Here is a 15,675-nt window from a genome sequence, read left to right as displayed (position 1 = left end):
AAACGAATGAAGCAATCACATTGAAGGAATGGTAAGCTGCAACATATTACATTTTTGGTTAGAGTACAGAAAAGTTAGAAATGCTGTCAAGTTTTATTACTGTGTTTCACTCTATAATCTGTGCTAGAAACCACTGTCTCCAGTACAGAAAGGATATGAAACTCAACAGCTTTGTCACAGGGATGGGAGGCAAGAGGAAACCTTATAATGGGGATGTACAGTATCTCACAAAAGTAAGTACACCCCTCACATTTTTGTAAATATTTAATTATATCTTTTCAAGTGACAACACTGAAGAAATGACACTTTGCTACAATGTAAAGTAGTGAGTGTACAGCTTGTATAACAATGTCAATTTGCTCTGCCCTCAAAATAACTCAAAACAGCCAATAATGTCTAAACCACTGGCAACAAAAGTGAGTACACCCCTTAAGTGAAAACGTCCAAATTGGGCCAAAAGTGTCAATATTTTGTGTGGCCACCATTATTTTCCAGCACTGCCTTAACCCTCTTGGGCATGAAGTTCATCAGAGCTTCTCAGGTTGGCAATGAAGTTCTCTTCTACACCTCCATGACGACATCACGGAGCTGGTGGATGTTAGAGACCTTGCGCTCCTCCACCTTCCGTTTGAGGATGCCCCACAGATGCTCAATAGGGTTTAGGTCTGGAGACATGCTTGGCCAGTTCATCACCTTTACCCTCAGCTTCTTTAGCAAGGTCTTGGAGGTGTGTTTGGGGTTGTTGTCATGTTGGAATACTGCCCTGTGGCCCAGTCTCCGAAGGGAGGGGATCATGCTCTGCTTTAGTATGTCACAGTACATGTGTCACAGTGCTCCAGACTATGACACTCCCACCACCATGTTTGACTGTAGGCAAGTCACACTTGTCTTTGTACTCCTCATCTGGTTGCTGCCACACACGCTTGACACCATCTGAACCAAATACGTTTATCTTGGTCTCATCAGAACACAGAACATGGTTCCAGTAATCCATGTCCTTAGTCTGCTTGTCTTCAGGAAACTGTTGGGGGGCTTTCTTGTGCATCATCTTTAGAAGAGGCTTCCTTCTGGGACGACACCATGCAGACCAATTTGATGCAGTGTGCGGTGCATGGTCTAAGCACTGGACAGGCTGACCCCCCACCCCTTCAACCTCTGCAGGAATGCCGGTAGAGGTTGTATTTCACAAACACAACCTCTGGATATGACGCTGAGCACGTGCACTCAACTTTTTTGGTAGACCACGGCAAGGCCTGTTCTGAGTGGAGCCTGTCCTGTTAAACTGCTGTATGGTCTTGGCCACCGTGGTGCAGCTTGGTTTCAAGGTCTTGGCAATCTTCTTATAACCTAGGCCATCTTTATGTAGAGCAACAATGCTTTTTTTCAGATCCTCAGAGAGTTCTTTGCCATGAGGTGCCATGTTGAACTTCCAGTGACCAGTATGAGAGAGTGAGAGCGAAAACACCAAAATGTAACACACCTGCTCCCCATTCACACCTGAGACCTTGGAACACTAACAAGTCCCATGACACCGGGGAGGGAAAATGGCTAACTGGGCCCAATTTGAACATTTTCACTTAGAGCTGTACTCACTTTTGTTGCCAGCGGTTTAAACATTTTTGTGTACACACAAATCCCGGTTCAATCAGGGGAGAGAAGACTGATTCTGTGTTCATACTAAGGTGTCCGTTTATCAAACTGTGATCAGCGGCGATCCTCAGTTTATGAAACTGAGGTAATCAGCGGAGAACATGTTCTCCACTGATCATCGCAGCACACAGAGAATCTGTAATTGACTGTCACAGAAACAGACAGTTTATGAAAGTGCGATCTCTGCACCTCACTGGCGATCTGTGACAGAATTCTCCCTCTCTGATTCACCAGCTCAGAGGTGGAGAATCAGAGAGAGAAGCGCAAAGCTAGCTGAGTATTCTGGAGAAAGCAGGAAGTGTTTTGACTTCCTTCTTTCACCCAGTGGCCAGAGCACATCTTCCCCACCATTACACACCCCAAAACGAGCAGGTTAGGAATTTATAGTGTAAATAAACATACATACATATATACACACACACACACACACACACACACACACACACATATATACATACACACACATATATAGATAAATATATATATTTTTCTTAGATGTACACTTCTCTGGCTGAGTTTACGCTTGTGCGATGCGTGAACCAGTGCGATTACTGTGCGGGTTTCCACATCGCACCTGCATTAACATCTGCGCACCACTGCGGGTGTCAATGTAAAGTTAATGACACCCATGCAATCCGACTCCAGTGCGGACCAAATAAAGGGTCCTGTACCATTTTGGTGCAAATGCAATATGATTTAAATTTGCATCGCACAGCAATGCGTCACATGCAATATCTGTGATTGCACAATTGTGATGGCCACCTCTTTCTCTCTCTCTCTATTTACAGTATCTCACATTTTTGTAAATATTTTATTCTATCTTTTCATGTGACAACACTGAAGAAATGACAATTTGCTACAATGTAAAGTAGTGCGTGTACAGCTTGTATAACAGTGTAAATTTGCTGTCCCCTCAAAATAACTCAACACACAGCCATTAATGTCTAAACCTCTGGCAACAAACGTGAGTACACCCCTACATGAAAATGTCCAAATTGGGCCCAATTAGCCATTTTCCCTTTCAATGTCATGTGACTTGGTGTTACAAGGTCTCAGGTGTGAATGGGGAGCAGGTGTTATCGCTCTCACTCTCTCATAGTCACTGGAAGTTCAACATGGCACCTCATGGCAACAAACTCTCTGAGGATGTGAAAAAAGGAATTGTTGCTTTACATAAAGATGGCCTAGACTATAAGAAGATTTCCAAGACCCTTAAACTCAGCTGCAGCACAGTGGCCAAGACCATACAGAGGTTTACCAGGGCAGGTTTCAATCAGAGCAGGCCTCGCCATAGTTGACCATAGAAGATGAGTGCACGTGCTCAGCGTCATATCCAGAGGTTGTATTTGGGAAATAGACGTATGAGTGCTGCCAGCATTACTGCAGAGGTTGAAGGGGTGGGGGGTTAGCCTATCAGTGCTCAGACCATACGCTGCATCAAATTGGTCTGCATGGCTGTTGTCCCAGAAGGAAGCCTCTTCTAAAGATGATGCACAAGAAAGCCCGCAAACAGCTTGCTGAAGACAAGCTGACTAAGGACGTGGATTACTGGAACCATGTCCTGTGGTCTGACGAGACCAAGGTAAACTTATTTGGTTCAGATGGTGTCAAGTGTGTGTGGCAGCAACCAGGTGAGGAGTACAAAGACAAGTGTGTCTTGCCTACCGTCAAGCATGGAGATGGGAGTGTCATGGTCTGGGGCCGCATTAGTGCTGCCGGAACTGGGGAGCTACAGTTCATTGAGGGAACCATGAATACCAACATGTACTGTGACATACTGAAGCAGAGCATGATCCCCTCCCTTCAGAGACTGGGCCGCAGAGCAGTATTCCAACATGATAACGACCCAAGACAACCACTACCTTGCTAAAGAAGATGAGGGTAAAAGTGATGGACTGGCCAAGCATGTCTCCAGACCTAAACCCTACTGAGCATCTGTGGGGCATCCTCAAAACGGGAGGTGGAGGAGCGCAAGGTCACGAACATCCACCAGATCCGTGATGTCCTCATGGAAGAGTGGAAGAGGACTCCAGTGGCAACTGGAAAATAATGGTGGGTACACAAAATATTGACACTTTGGGCCCAATTTGGACATTTTCGCTTAGGGGTGTACTCACTTTTGTTGCCAGCGGTTTAGACATTAATAGCTGTATGTTGAGTTATTTTGAGGGGACAGCAAATTTACACTGTTATACAAGCTGTACACTCACTACTTTACATTGTAGCAAAGTGTCATTTCTCCAGTGTTGTCACATGAAAAGATATAACAACAAATTTACGAAAATGTTAGGGGTGTACTCACTTTTGTGAGATATGCCCCGTTTCCACTGAGCAGATTGGTTCGGTTCAGTACGGTACGCTATTTTGGGTGTTTCCATTATGAAAGCGGCCCATACAACCGAACCGTGCCACTCCATTCAGGGTCCTGCTTCAGATGTGGGGCAATAGAAAATGGAACGGTTCGGTTAGGGCGGAGCTACGATACATTCCACTGATTGGCTGACAGAAAACCCTCTGCTGTGCTATGCTGAGGCATTTTTTCTTAACCCTGTATGGCCCCTTGTGGTCCCACTTGCAGTGGAAACACTCACCAGAATAGACCGGACCATTCTAGGCCATTCAAACTGTACCGACCCGAACCGATCCGCTCAGTGGAAATAAGGCAATACTGTATATCTATGCACATACACATCTAAATAACACTTGATGACAAGTGACATAGCAGTAAGTCGCTGTACTGAAAGTGGTTATACTGTGATGATGGCAGCTGAAATCACTATTATTAACGATAGAGATTATATATATATATATATATATATATATATATATATATATATATATATATATATATATATATATATACACATATACACACACACACACACACACACACATATATAAAAAAAATTCTACCTGCATTAAAATGCTATTATTAAAGTAATTTTTATATCATTTTTAATTTATTACTAAAAAAAATTTTGTAAACTCTAAAATATGTTTTTACCCATGGACTGTTCTATTACAGTTATATGGGGGTTTATGAATTATGAAACAGATTTTATTTTAATTTATTAATAAATATTTATATTTGTATACTTTATTCAAATTATTTTTTTAATGATTATAAATGTATTTTTCATTTATATGAATGGTGTTTAGCTTCATTACATATGTGGATTCAATTAATTTACTGTACACCATTCACATTTAAATAGGCACATGTATGATCTTTAAATATTGATAAAACCAATGTTTTTGAATAATTAGGTTAATGTATATTGTGTAGGGGGAATGTAACTTTATTGTTTTATTAATATGAGGTGTGTAATGTGTGGTGCTTTGTGTTAAACTTCGGAATTTTTCTCGCTACATCGCACGAGATTACAGTGAGAGGAGCCGTTCTCAGGATTTCCCGGCGTTTGTAGATCGCTACTCAACAGGAGAAGCGATCTACAAAGCTTGATAAACAGGCACTCAGAGGAGAGCGATCTCCTCTGAGAATGCCTGAGAACTGAGTAGCGGTATTTTACCGCTGGATGATAAACGGCCACCTAAGTATGAACACCGATCTCTCTTCTCCCCTAGTCAGTCCCATCCCCCCTACAGTTAGAACACACCTAGGGAACACAGTTAACCCCTTGATCGACCCCTAGTGTTAACCCCTTCCCTGCCAGTGACATTTATACAGTAATCAGTGCATTTTTTACAGCACTGATAGCTGTATAATTGTCAGTGGTCTCAAATATTTGTCAAAAGTGTCCAATTTGTCCACCGCAATATCACAGTCCTGACAAAAATCACAGATCACTACCATTACTAGTAAAAATAAATAAATAAGAAAGATTTATGGAATTTATCCCCTATTTTGTAGACGCTATAACTTTTGTGCAAACCAATCAATATACGCTTATTGCGATTTTTTTACCAAAAATATGTAGAAGAATACATATCGGCCTAAACTGAGGAAAAAATTTGTATTTTTTATACAAAATTGGGATAATTATAGCAAAAAGGAAAAGATAGTGTTTTTTCTAAATTGTCGCTCTTCTTTTGTTTTATAGTAAAAAAAAATAAAAACCGCAGAGGTGATCAAATACCACTAAAAGAAAGCTCTATTTGTGGGGGGAAAAAAAAGAATGTCAATTTTGTTTGGGTACAGCATTGCACACCCGCGCAGTTGTCAGTTAAAGCGACGCAGTGCCGAATCCCAAAAAAATGGCCTGGTCATTGAGCAACCAAATCTTCCGGGCCTGAAGTGGTCACATTTCTGCACAATATCGAGGCATCGATATTATCTAAAATGTAAAAAAACGAAACAAATAGTTTTACATAACGCAGCAACATCCACACACACCGGACACTCATCGATGTGATTTATTCTTTCAAAGCAAATATGCCTTTGCACACTGGTACTGACAAGTACTCCAATGTTTCTCTTCCACCTCAGTTTCTCCCACTCAGCTAATATGACCCCAGTGCTATCAGAGAGGGGCAAGCAAGGATGCTAGACAGGCTACTGAAGTCCTCCTTCTCAACTGATGATGTCATTGTAAAGGTGCACAATTAAAACCTGTGGCTTTGTGTAAGGCCGGCCCATACATGGTTCAAGTTTCAGCCAGTTCATGCTGAACCAGCCGAGATGCAAGACGGTAATGGGCAGGCTGAAAGTACCAAGTTGATCGATCAACTTTGGTACAACCAGCCTGCCGGATTCTTTTGCAAACACTAGCGACTGCTATAGCCGCTATTGATAATCACTGTCTTCTCCCGGCGAGGTTGGCTTCCCCTATCCGCCCCTGCTGGGGGTAGACAATGGCCCAGCAGGAGGCATTCCCACATCAACACCGAGTGTGTTCATCAATCAATCTGTGGTTGCAGGTAAGAAATTTGCCGGCCTTACTTAAAGACAAGCTTGATCCACCCGCTGGCTTGTATACAATTTTTGGGCAATTTTTAGGTATTTTGCCAAGGCACCCCTGAAAAAACCTAAAGGCACCCCACAGTTGAAAATGGCTGGTATGAGTCTCGGGGAGATCAGATCTTCCAATTTTCAGTGAGGTTCTGCTTTAATGTTGAAGCCCAATTGGCTGCTATGTCAGTACCTACACTCAGGAGGTGTACCGGGAAGTAGTGGAGGCTGTTAAGAGGAACCGTGGCAGGGGGGCAGTTATTCATCACACCTGGAAATGATGGGAACCAGAGATGGATGGCCAGACAGCATCAATATAAAAGCACAGGCTGCGGGAAAGGCAAAAATAAAAAAAAACGCATCATTTTGATTTTAATCAGATCTTTTGATTTATATCAAATTTATTCTAATAAAATGCTTTTGGCGTAAAAATCTGTCTAAAGATATGTTTCTTTTTTAAGATACAGTAATAATTTAGTTTATTCAGCATGAAATGGAGCTTAGTTATGTAGCATGAGGCTGTATACTCTGCAATATTTACATTTTTGGTAAACTCATTCAATGAATCCAAGCTCTGCAAGCTAGGATAACATGCACTGCATTGATGCATTCACACAATTTCACAGTAACCATGAGATAAAACAAAGTTCAGGAATATTCCTTTATCCCATTGTTTTGCAAATCTATGTACACTATAAACTGTATGATTGAATTGGTTCTGATATCACTGTTCTACTAACCTGACCACTTATTATTCTAAATGGGAAACCTTCATTTTGTTTGCAAATATTAAAGATTCTAACTACCTGCAAGAATGTGTCCTTACATATAAAGAGCACCTTTCGTTTCAGATCCATCATGGCAGCGCCTGTTAGCGGGCATCCACTCACCTGCTGCCGCCATGTCCCTCACCTTGCTGTATCACTGCCACCCCATTAAAGGTAATGGGGACTGTTGGTGAGTCAACAGCGGGTCAGAGATGACAGTTGCTCTTTAAAATGTATAATTTAAATAAAGCCTTTTTACTAGCGATTGTTCTTTTACAGGTTGCCTTTATTTTCCTATGCTTGCAAGTAAGGACAGGGTCACGGGTTCCACCGATATCCCAAATTACATAAATGAGTACCACAGGGTCAGAAAACATCACCGAGCAAAAACAGTATTCCTGAGTCACACACCTGCCACAATAACAGCTATACACACATATGTGACAACATGGCAGGGGCCTTTAATGGAACATGGAATATGTGTATAGCCAACCTCCTCTGTTTGTGCTGGGAACAAACTCACTCGCAGCATCCAGCACAGTGACCCCTGCTACGATACCACCAGCAGGCTCCCAGTGACCATCACTTTGGGGGGGGGTTGCATGTATTAGCAGATTTAAAAACATGAAAAATTGAAGCCAAACTCCAGCTCACACTTTATTCCAAAAAGGGGAAAAAATTGTTGCTATAACTGATTATAAAAGTTTTACATGAAAAAATAAAATATGATCATCGGTCCCTGTCACTGTTAAAAGGGTTGTCTTATCCGTGTAAACTGATACAATCTGCTGGAGAGCTTGTGCTTTTGAAAAACAACAGAAAATAGAAGAATGCCTAAAAAGGAAAACTAATGCAGCCATCACATCAGAAGTGATATAATATAATAATAGGTTTGCTTTTGGATTTAATATCGCTTTAACCACTTAAGCCCTGGACCATTTGGCTGCCCAAAGACCAGAGCACTTTTTGCAATTTGGCACTGCGTCACTTTCACTGACAACTGCGCGGTCGTGCGACATGGCTCCCAAACAAAATTGACGTCCTTTTTTTCCCCACAAATAGAGCTTTCTTTTGGTGGTATTTGATCACCTTGGTTTTTATTTTTTGCGCTATAAACAAAAACATAGCGACAATTTTGAAAAAAAAAAACAAATTTTTTTAACTTTTTGCTATAATAAATATCAGCAAAAAATATATAAAAAAACATTTATTTTCCTCAGTTTAGGCCGATACGTATTCTTCTACATATTTTTGGTAAAAAAAAAAAAAAAAAAATTGCAATAAGCGTATATTGATTGGTTTGCGCAAAAGCTATAGCGTCTACAAAATAGGGGATAGTTTTGCAGCATTTTTATTAATAATTTTTTTTTCTTTACTAGTAATGGCGGAGATCAGCGATTTTTATCGTGACTGCGACATTATAGCGGACAGATCGGACACTTTTGGCGCAATTATGGGACCATTCACATTAATACAGCGATCAGTGTGATTAAAAATGCGTTGATTACTGTGTAAATGTGACTGGCAGTGAAGGGGTTAACCAGGAGGGGGCTCTGTAGGGGTTAAGTGTGTCCTAGGGAGTGATTCTAACTGGGAGGGGGCTATGTGTGACACGACACTGATCACTGCTCCCGATTATAGGGAGCGGTGATCAATGTCAGTGTCACTAGGCAGATCGGGGAAATGCTTGTTTATATTAGCATTTCCCCGTTCTTCCTCTCCGTGAGACGATCGCAGGTATCCCCACGGACATAGAGTCCGCGGGACCCGTGATCACACTCACGGAGGTCGCAGCGGTGCGCGCGCAAAACGCTTCTTAAAGGGCAACGTACAGGTACGTTAATCTGCCTGTACGTGCCCTTCTGGCGACGTATATCGACGTGAGCCGGTCGGTAAGTGGTTAAAGTGGTTGTAACGGTAGAAGATTTTTTTTTACCATTCTGCACATTAAGATAAAATACCTTTTGCATGCAGGATCCATTGGCTCCCACTGCTGACAATCAGAGCCAGTGAGGCAGGAGCGGGCCGAGTCACGCTCTATGGAAAAACACAGCAGAGAACCGGAGTGAGCACATACGAGTGCCTCCAGAAAAAGCAGCTTTCTATGCACTCGCTGAGGTGGAGCAAAGAGCACCAGTGGGGGACCCCAGAAAAGTAGGATCAGGGCTGCTCTGTGCAAAGCCATTGCACAGAGCAGGTAAAGTTTAGGGCTTCATTCTCACGAGGTGGATCCGCTGCCACAGAGTCCGCCAGCTCAGCGGGAGATCTTTCTGTTGATCTCCGCTGAGCCGGTGGATGACAGGTCCCTCTCTGCTCGCTGAGACAGCGTGTCCATTTTCATCAGATCTCACCGATCCAATAGGGATGGATGTGAACGTAGGGCCATCCGTCTGATTTGAGCAGATTGGACGTGGTTGGATGTCAGCGAACATGTCACTGCTGACATCCGTCGCTCCATAGACTAGCATGGAGCGCCCGTTCAGGTCCGCCGACAAAACTGACAGGCGGACCTGAACGGTCTGATCGTGTGAAAGGGGCCTAACATCTTTGTTATTTTAAAAGGAAAAAAAACAAAACAAAAAAATAAATAAATAAAAAACACAGAGCTTTACAATCACTTTAAGTGTGAAAAAAAGGGTACTTTGTTCTAATCTATCACTACATAGCATTGTGATGCCCAGCAGTGCCGTGGCTGTATTTTTAAGCAGGGTACCGCACCTCAATGCTGCATTATAGTGTGAACAGGGAACATAGAAAACAACTGTTTTCCACATGCCCTTACACCAAGCCTGTGTTGATTCATCCAGATCAAATTCAACGCAGCTCAACAGATATGGTGTGAAGGAGCTCTAAAGGGATGAACACCAATACAAATGATGCCCTAAAGTGGTTGTAAAGGCAGGAGGTTTTTTATCCTAATGGATTCCATGCATAAAGATAAAAACCTGCGTGCAGCAGCCCCACTCAGCCGCCCCTAATACTTATCTGAGCCCCATCTCGATCCACTGATGTTGCATGAGAGACTCGGCTGTCCAGGATTCTCCCTCCTGATTGGCTGAGACACAACAGAGGTGCCATTGGCTCCTGCTGCTGTCAGTTATTTAGCCAAGGAGGAGAGAGAGAGGGTGGGGCTGAACCACAGCTCCATGTCTGAATGGACACACAGAGCTGCGGCTCAGCTCCGATGCCCCCATAGCAAGTCGCTTGCTGTGGGGGCACCAAGGAGGAATGAGCACAGAGGAGGGACCCAAGAAGAGGAGGATCGGGGCTGCTCTGTGCAAAACCACTGCAACAGAAAAGGTAATTATAACATAATTGTTATTTTTAAAGAAAGAAAAAAAAAAAAAAAAAAACGAGATTTAAGTATTACTTTAGCCTGGTACACACGAATAGTTTCGCTTTCATTCACCCCCCCCCCCCCCCCCCTGCCAGAACACTCTGGTTAGCACTCTCAGTCATTGGGCTGAGCTGGTCGGCTGCTTGTTTTCCAGCATGCTTGTCTGACAGAATCCGGCTTCTGTCAGACCGACTGACATACAATCAACAATCGGCCCCTGTGTACTAGGCATTAAGTGAAGTGAACACCATTGCATGTGCTATTATTCACATGTTCCCACCATGCGAGAGAAACAGCTGCTGTTTAGCAGACAGGTAGGAGTGCGATTATTTCTAATAGGACCCCCCACCCATCTGCAAGATGCCCATGATTTCATGCACATTAAAAAAAGTAAAGAGCTTTTTACAGCTGAACTCTGGGTACAAAACCTCTCATTCAAATATACGACTCAATAGATAAAACTAACTCAAATCTACTTCGAGGGCACTAATTGCCTTTACAAATCCAGATATTATCATTGAAAAGTGGCAGCGACATAATGTCTGTGCTATACATAGTGCAGAAATCAGAGCTGTGGGAGGGACACAATGGCTCCACCCATTACAGGCTTCCTGCAGAAAAGCACAGGAAGGGGCGGAGACATGATCTGTCACACTGCACAAGGAGAGAGAGCCGCAGTGAGTGGTCTTTATTATAGGAAACTCCTACACAGAGGCAAAGTTCCACACTGGATTACAGCAGATGTGAAGAAGAAATACACAAAGCAAAAAACCCAAGGAAGACTACACAAGTCTCCTGTATTTGAACAATATTTGCTTATCCTGGAGTTCAGCTTGAATTAAAAAGAATAGCAATCACAGGAAATGAACTCGAAAGCTTCATCTTATGAGAATGGTAGGTATGAGGAGGAGGAGTGTGCACCAGGGTGTGTAAGAGGAAACTGAAAATATCTTCTCTTAAAGTGATTATAAAGGCTGAAAGTATTTTTTTTACCTTCATGCATTTTACGCATGAAGCTAAAAAAACCTTCACGGTCCGGCTGCCCCCACAATACTTACCTATAACCAATCCAGCAATGTGCATGAGAGCCAACGCTCTTCCTCCTGACTGGCTAAGACATTGGCTCCTACTGCTGTCAATCACAGCCAGCGGGGGGCAGGGCTGAGCAGCACACTATCTTATGGACACAGAGAGCCAGATCCGGAGCAAGCACTCCGCAAGGGAGAGGGACCCAGAGTGCCGGTGAGAAGAGGAGGATCAGGACTGCACAGAGCAAGTAGAACGTGCTGGAAGGCACAACATTGGGTTTTTTATATCAGACATTTCTGGATTTTTACTGCATGGTCAATAAAGCCATTTGGTCAGTTGGTCATCTTGGTTAAAAAATAAATAAATAATTTCCTTTACAATCCAGTTAGCCACTTACTGACCGTATAACTTACATATACGATGGAAAGGCGACTCTGCTGCGCAGGATCACGTACCCAGTATACGATCCTGCACTTCCAGGTCTGGGGCGTGCATATACGCCGCTGGTGATTATACACAGCGAGAGCTGATCTGCGGTACCGCGGACCTCGATGTCTGCTAGCACAGGCCGAACTAGGCGGATCGCCATTCTGTGAGTAGGTAAGGGTTGGATCCTGTGTCTCCGGGCCAAAGCAGGAATATGGATCCAAGCCTTCCCCTAGTAAAAGCACCTCCCACACAGTACCAACCTAGGCACACAGCTAACCCTCTGATGTTAGCCCCTGCTCAGCCAGTGTCATTAGTACAGTGACAGTGCATATTTTTAGCACCTATCACTGTATTAGTGTCATTGGTCTCCAAAAAGTGTCAGTTAGTGTCCGATTTGTCCGCCGCAAAATCACAGTCCTGCTATAAGTCACTGATCGCCGCTATTACTAGTAAAAAAATAAATACAAAATGCCATAAATATATCCCATAGTTTTGCAGACACTAGAACTTTTTACACAAACCAATCATATACGCTTATTGGGATTTACCAAAAATATGTAGCAGAATACATACTGGCCTTACGTGAGGAAGAAATCTGATTTTTTATTTATTTTATTGGATGTGGTCCCCCCTGGAGTGTAGGGGTAGGTTGGTGTGGAGTGTAGGGGTCCCTCTATGACAGGGAGGTAGGGTCGGTATGTAGTGTAGGGGTCCCTGGAGTGGGAGGTGTAGTACACACATGTAGTGGGGGGGTGTAGCACACACATGTAGTGGGGGGGTGTAGCACACACATGTAGTGGGGGGGGTGTAGCGCACACATGTAGTGGGGGGGGTGTAGCGCACACATGTAGTGGGGGGGGTGTAGCGCACACATGTAGTGGGGGGGTGTAGCGCACACATCTAGTGGCGGGGTGTAGCACACACATGTAGTGGGGGGGTGTAGCGCACACATGTAGTGGGGGGGTGTAGCACACACATGTAGTGGGGGGGGTAGCACACACATGTAGTGGGGGGTGTAGCACACACATGTAGTGGGGGGTGTAGCACACACATGTAGTGGGGGGGTGTAGCGCACACATGTAGTGGGGGGGTGTAGCACACACATGTAGTGGGGGGGGCGTAGCACACACATGTAGTGGGGGTGTAGCACACACATGTAGTGGGGGGTGTAGCACACACATGTAGTGGGGGGGTGTAGCCACACACATGTAGTGGGGGGGGTGTAGCACACACATGTAGTGGGGGGGTGTAGCACACACATGTAGTGGGGGGGTGTAGCACACACATGTAGTGGGGGGGGGTAGCACACACATGTAGTGGGGGGGTGTAGCACACACATGTAGTGGGGGGGGGTGTAGCACACACATGTAGTGGGGGGGGTGTAGCACACACATGTAGTGGGGGGGGGGGTGTAGCACACACATGTAGTGGGGGGGGGGGTGTAGCACACACATGTAGTGGGGGGGGTGTAGCACACACATGTAGTGGGAGGGGGTGTAGCACACACATGTAGTGGGGGGGTGTAGCACACACATGTAGTGGGGGGGTGTAGCACACACATGTAGTGGGGGGGTGTAGCACACACATGTAGTGGGGGGGTGTAGCACACACATGTAGCTGGGGGGGGTCGTAGCACACACATGTAGTGGGGGGGTGTAGCACACACTTGTAGTTGGGGGGGTGTAGCACACACATGTAGTGGGGGGGTGTAGCACACACATGTAGTGGGGGGGTGTAGCACACACATTGTAGTTGGGGGGGGGGGTAGCACACACATGTAGTTGGGGGGGGGGTAGCACACACATGTAGTTGGGGGGTAGCACACACATGTAGTTGGGGGGGGGTAGCACACACATGTAGTGGGGGGGTGTAGCACACACATGTAGTGGGGGGGTGTAGCACACACATGTAGTGGGGGGGTGTAGCACACACATGTAGTGGGGGGGTGTAGCACACACATGTAGTGGGGGGGGTAGTTAGCACACACATGTAGTTGGGGGGGGGGTGTAGCACACACATGTAGTTGGGGGGGGGGTGTAGCACACACATGTAGTGGGGGGGGTGTAGCACACACCATGTAGTTGGGGGGGGGGGGGGGTGTAGGTTCCATTCATCGTCCCGGGTCAGTGTTGCTCTCAGTCCGGACACACATGCTCGGTACACGGTGTACTGTACAATGCTGAGCCCGGGGCACATCCATCTCTATGCGGGGAGCTGCACTGTACTGCCCGTCTCCTCCCCATATACCGGCCCCAGGATGAGCGCGGCCTCTACTCACCCGTCCTGTCCGGACTGCACCGCTCACACGTCCGGGCACCGAGCCCACACACCGCACACGGCACCGGGAATCGGCCTGATTAGTAGGCCGGGACCGGGAGACACTAACATGGCGGACAGAGACTGGGCCTGGGGAAGAGGAGGGGTCTGATCACTGGAGGAGGGGGACGAGGCCTGACACAGGCTCCGCCTGGACCTGGCACAGCACTGCTCCGAGCACGGCGGGAAGCGGGAGGGACCGAGCCTGCGCTATGGAGGAGAACGGGGGAGCCGGCCAGGAGAGGCCACGGAAGGGACACACATCTCCGGGGTGAAGGAGGGAACTCAACTGTGAGAGAGACTGAAGAAATCTACTGAGCCAATACTACAGGGAGGGATCCGTTATAGCCATGTCATTGTCATGGCAGAGGGAGGTTTATGTGACCACTATCTCCTCACCTTTACCAAACCAGGACCACCATTACCAAACCAGGACCACCGTCACCTGACCTTTACCAAATCAGTACCACCATCACCCGACCTTTACCAACCCAGGACCACCATCACCCCACCTTTACCAAACCAGTACCACCATCACCTCACCTTTACCAAACCAGGACCACCATCACCAAACCAGGACCACCAACACCTGACCTTTACCAAATCAGTACCACCATCACCCCACCTTTACCAAACCAGTACCACCATCACTCCACCTTTTACCAAAGAAGTACCACCATCACCTCACCTTTACCAAACCAGTACCATCATCACCAAACCAGGACCACCATCATCTCACCTTTACCAAACCAGTACCACCATCACCGCCCCGTTACCAAACCAGAACCACTATCACCTCACCTTTACCAAACCAGTACCACTATCACCTCATCTTTACCAAACCAGGACCACCATCTTCTCACTTTTACTAAACCAGTACCACCTTTACCAAACCAGCACCACCCTCACCTCTACCAAACCAGTACCAACATTACCTCACCTTTACTAAACCAGTACCATCATCACCTCACCTTTACCAAACCAGTACAATCATCACCTCACCTTTACCAAACCAATACCATCATCACCTCACCTTTACCAAACCAGTACCATCATCACCTCACCTTTACAAAACCAGTACCATCATCACCTCACCTTTACCAAACCAGTACCACCATCACCTCACCTTTACCAAACCAGTACACCAAACCAGGACCACCATCACCAAACCAGGACCACCTCACCTTCACCAAACCAGGACCACCATCACCTTTGCCAAACCAGTACCACTATCACCT

At 45.5% G+C, this 15,675-nt stretch overlaps 1 protein-coding gene across 2 annotated transcripts in view; it reads right to left on the bottom strand.

The window, feature by feature from the left end:
- The window catches only part of ZNF592 (zinc finger protein 592), a 68,352-nt gene extending 53,804 nt beyond the window's left edge, over nucleotides 1-14,548 (bottom strand). For both annotated transcript variants that reach the window (XM_073619183.1, XM_073619185.1), the window contains exon 1: nucleotides 14,400-14,548. The gene's annotated coding sequence lies outside the window, so the exon portion shown is untranslated. The remainder of the gene's footprint in view (nucleotides 1-14,399) is intronic.
- Nucleotides 14,549-15,675: the final 1,127 nt, after the last annotated feature.

Source organism: Aquarana catesbeiana, linkage group LG03, assembly GCF_042186555.1.
Source record: "Aquarana catesbeiana isolate 2022-GZ linkage group LG03, ASM4218655v1, whole genome shotgun sequence".
NCBI lineage: Eukaryota > Metazoa > Chordata > Amphibia > Anura > Ranidae > Aquarana > Aquarana catesbeiana.
The sequence above is the reverse complement of the archived record's forward strand: the minus strand, read 5'-3'. Positions and strand labels throughout refer to the sequence as shown.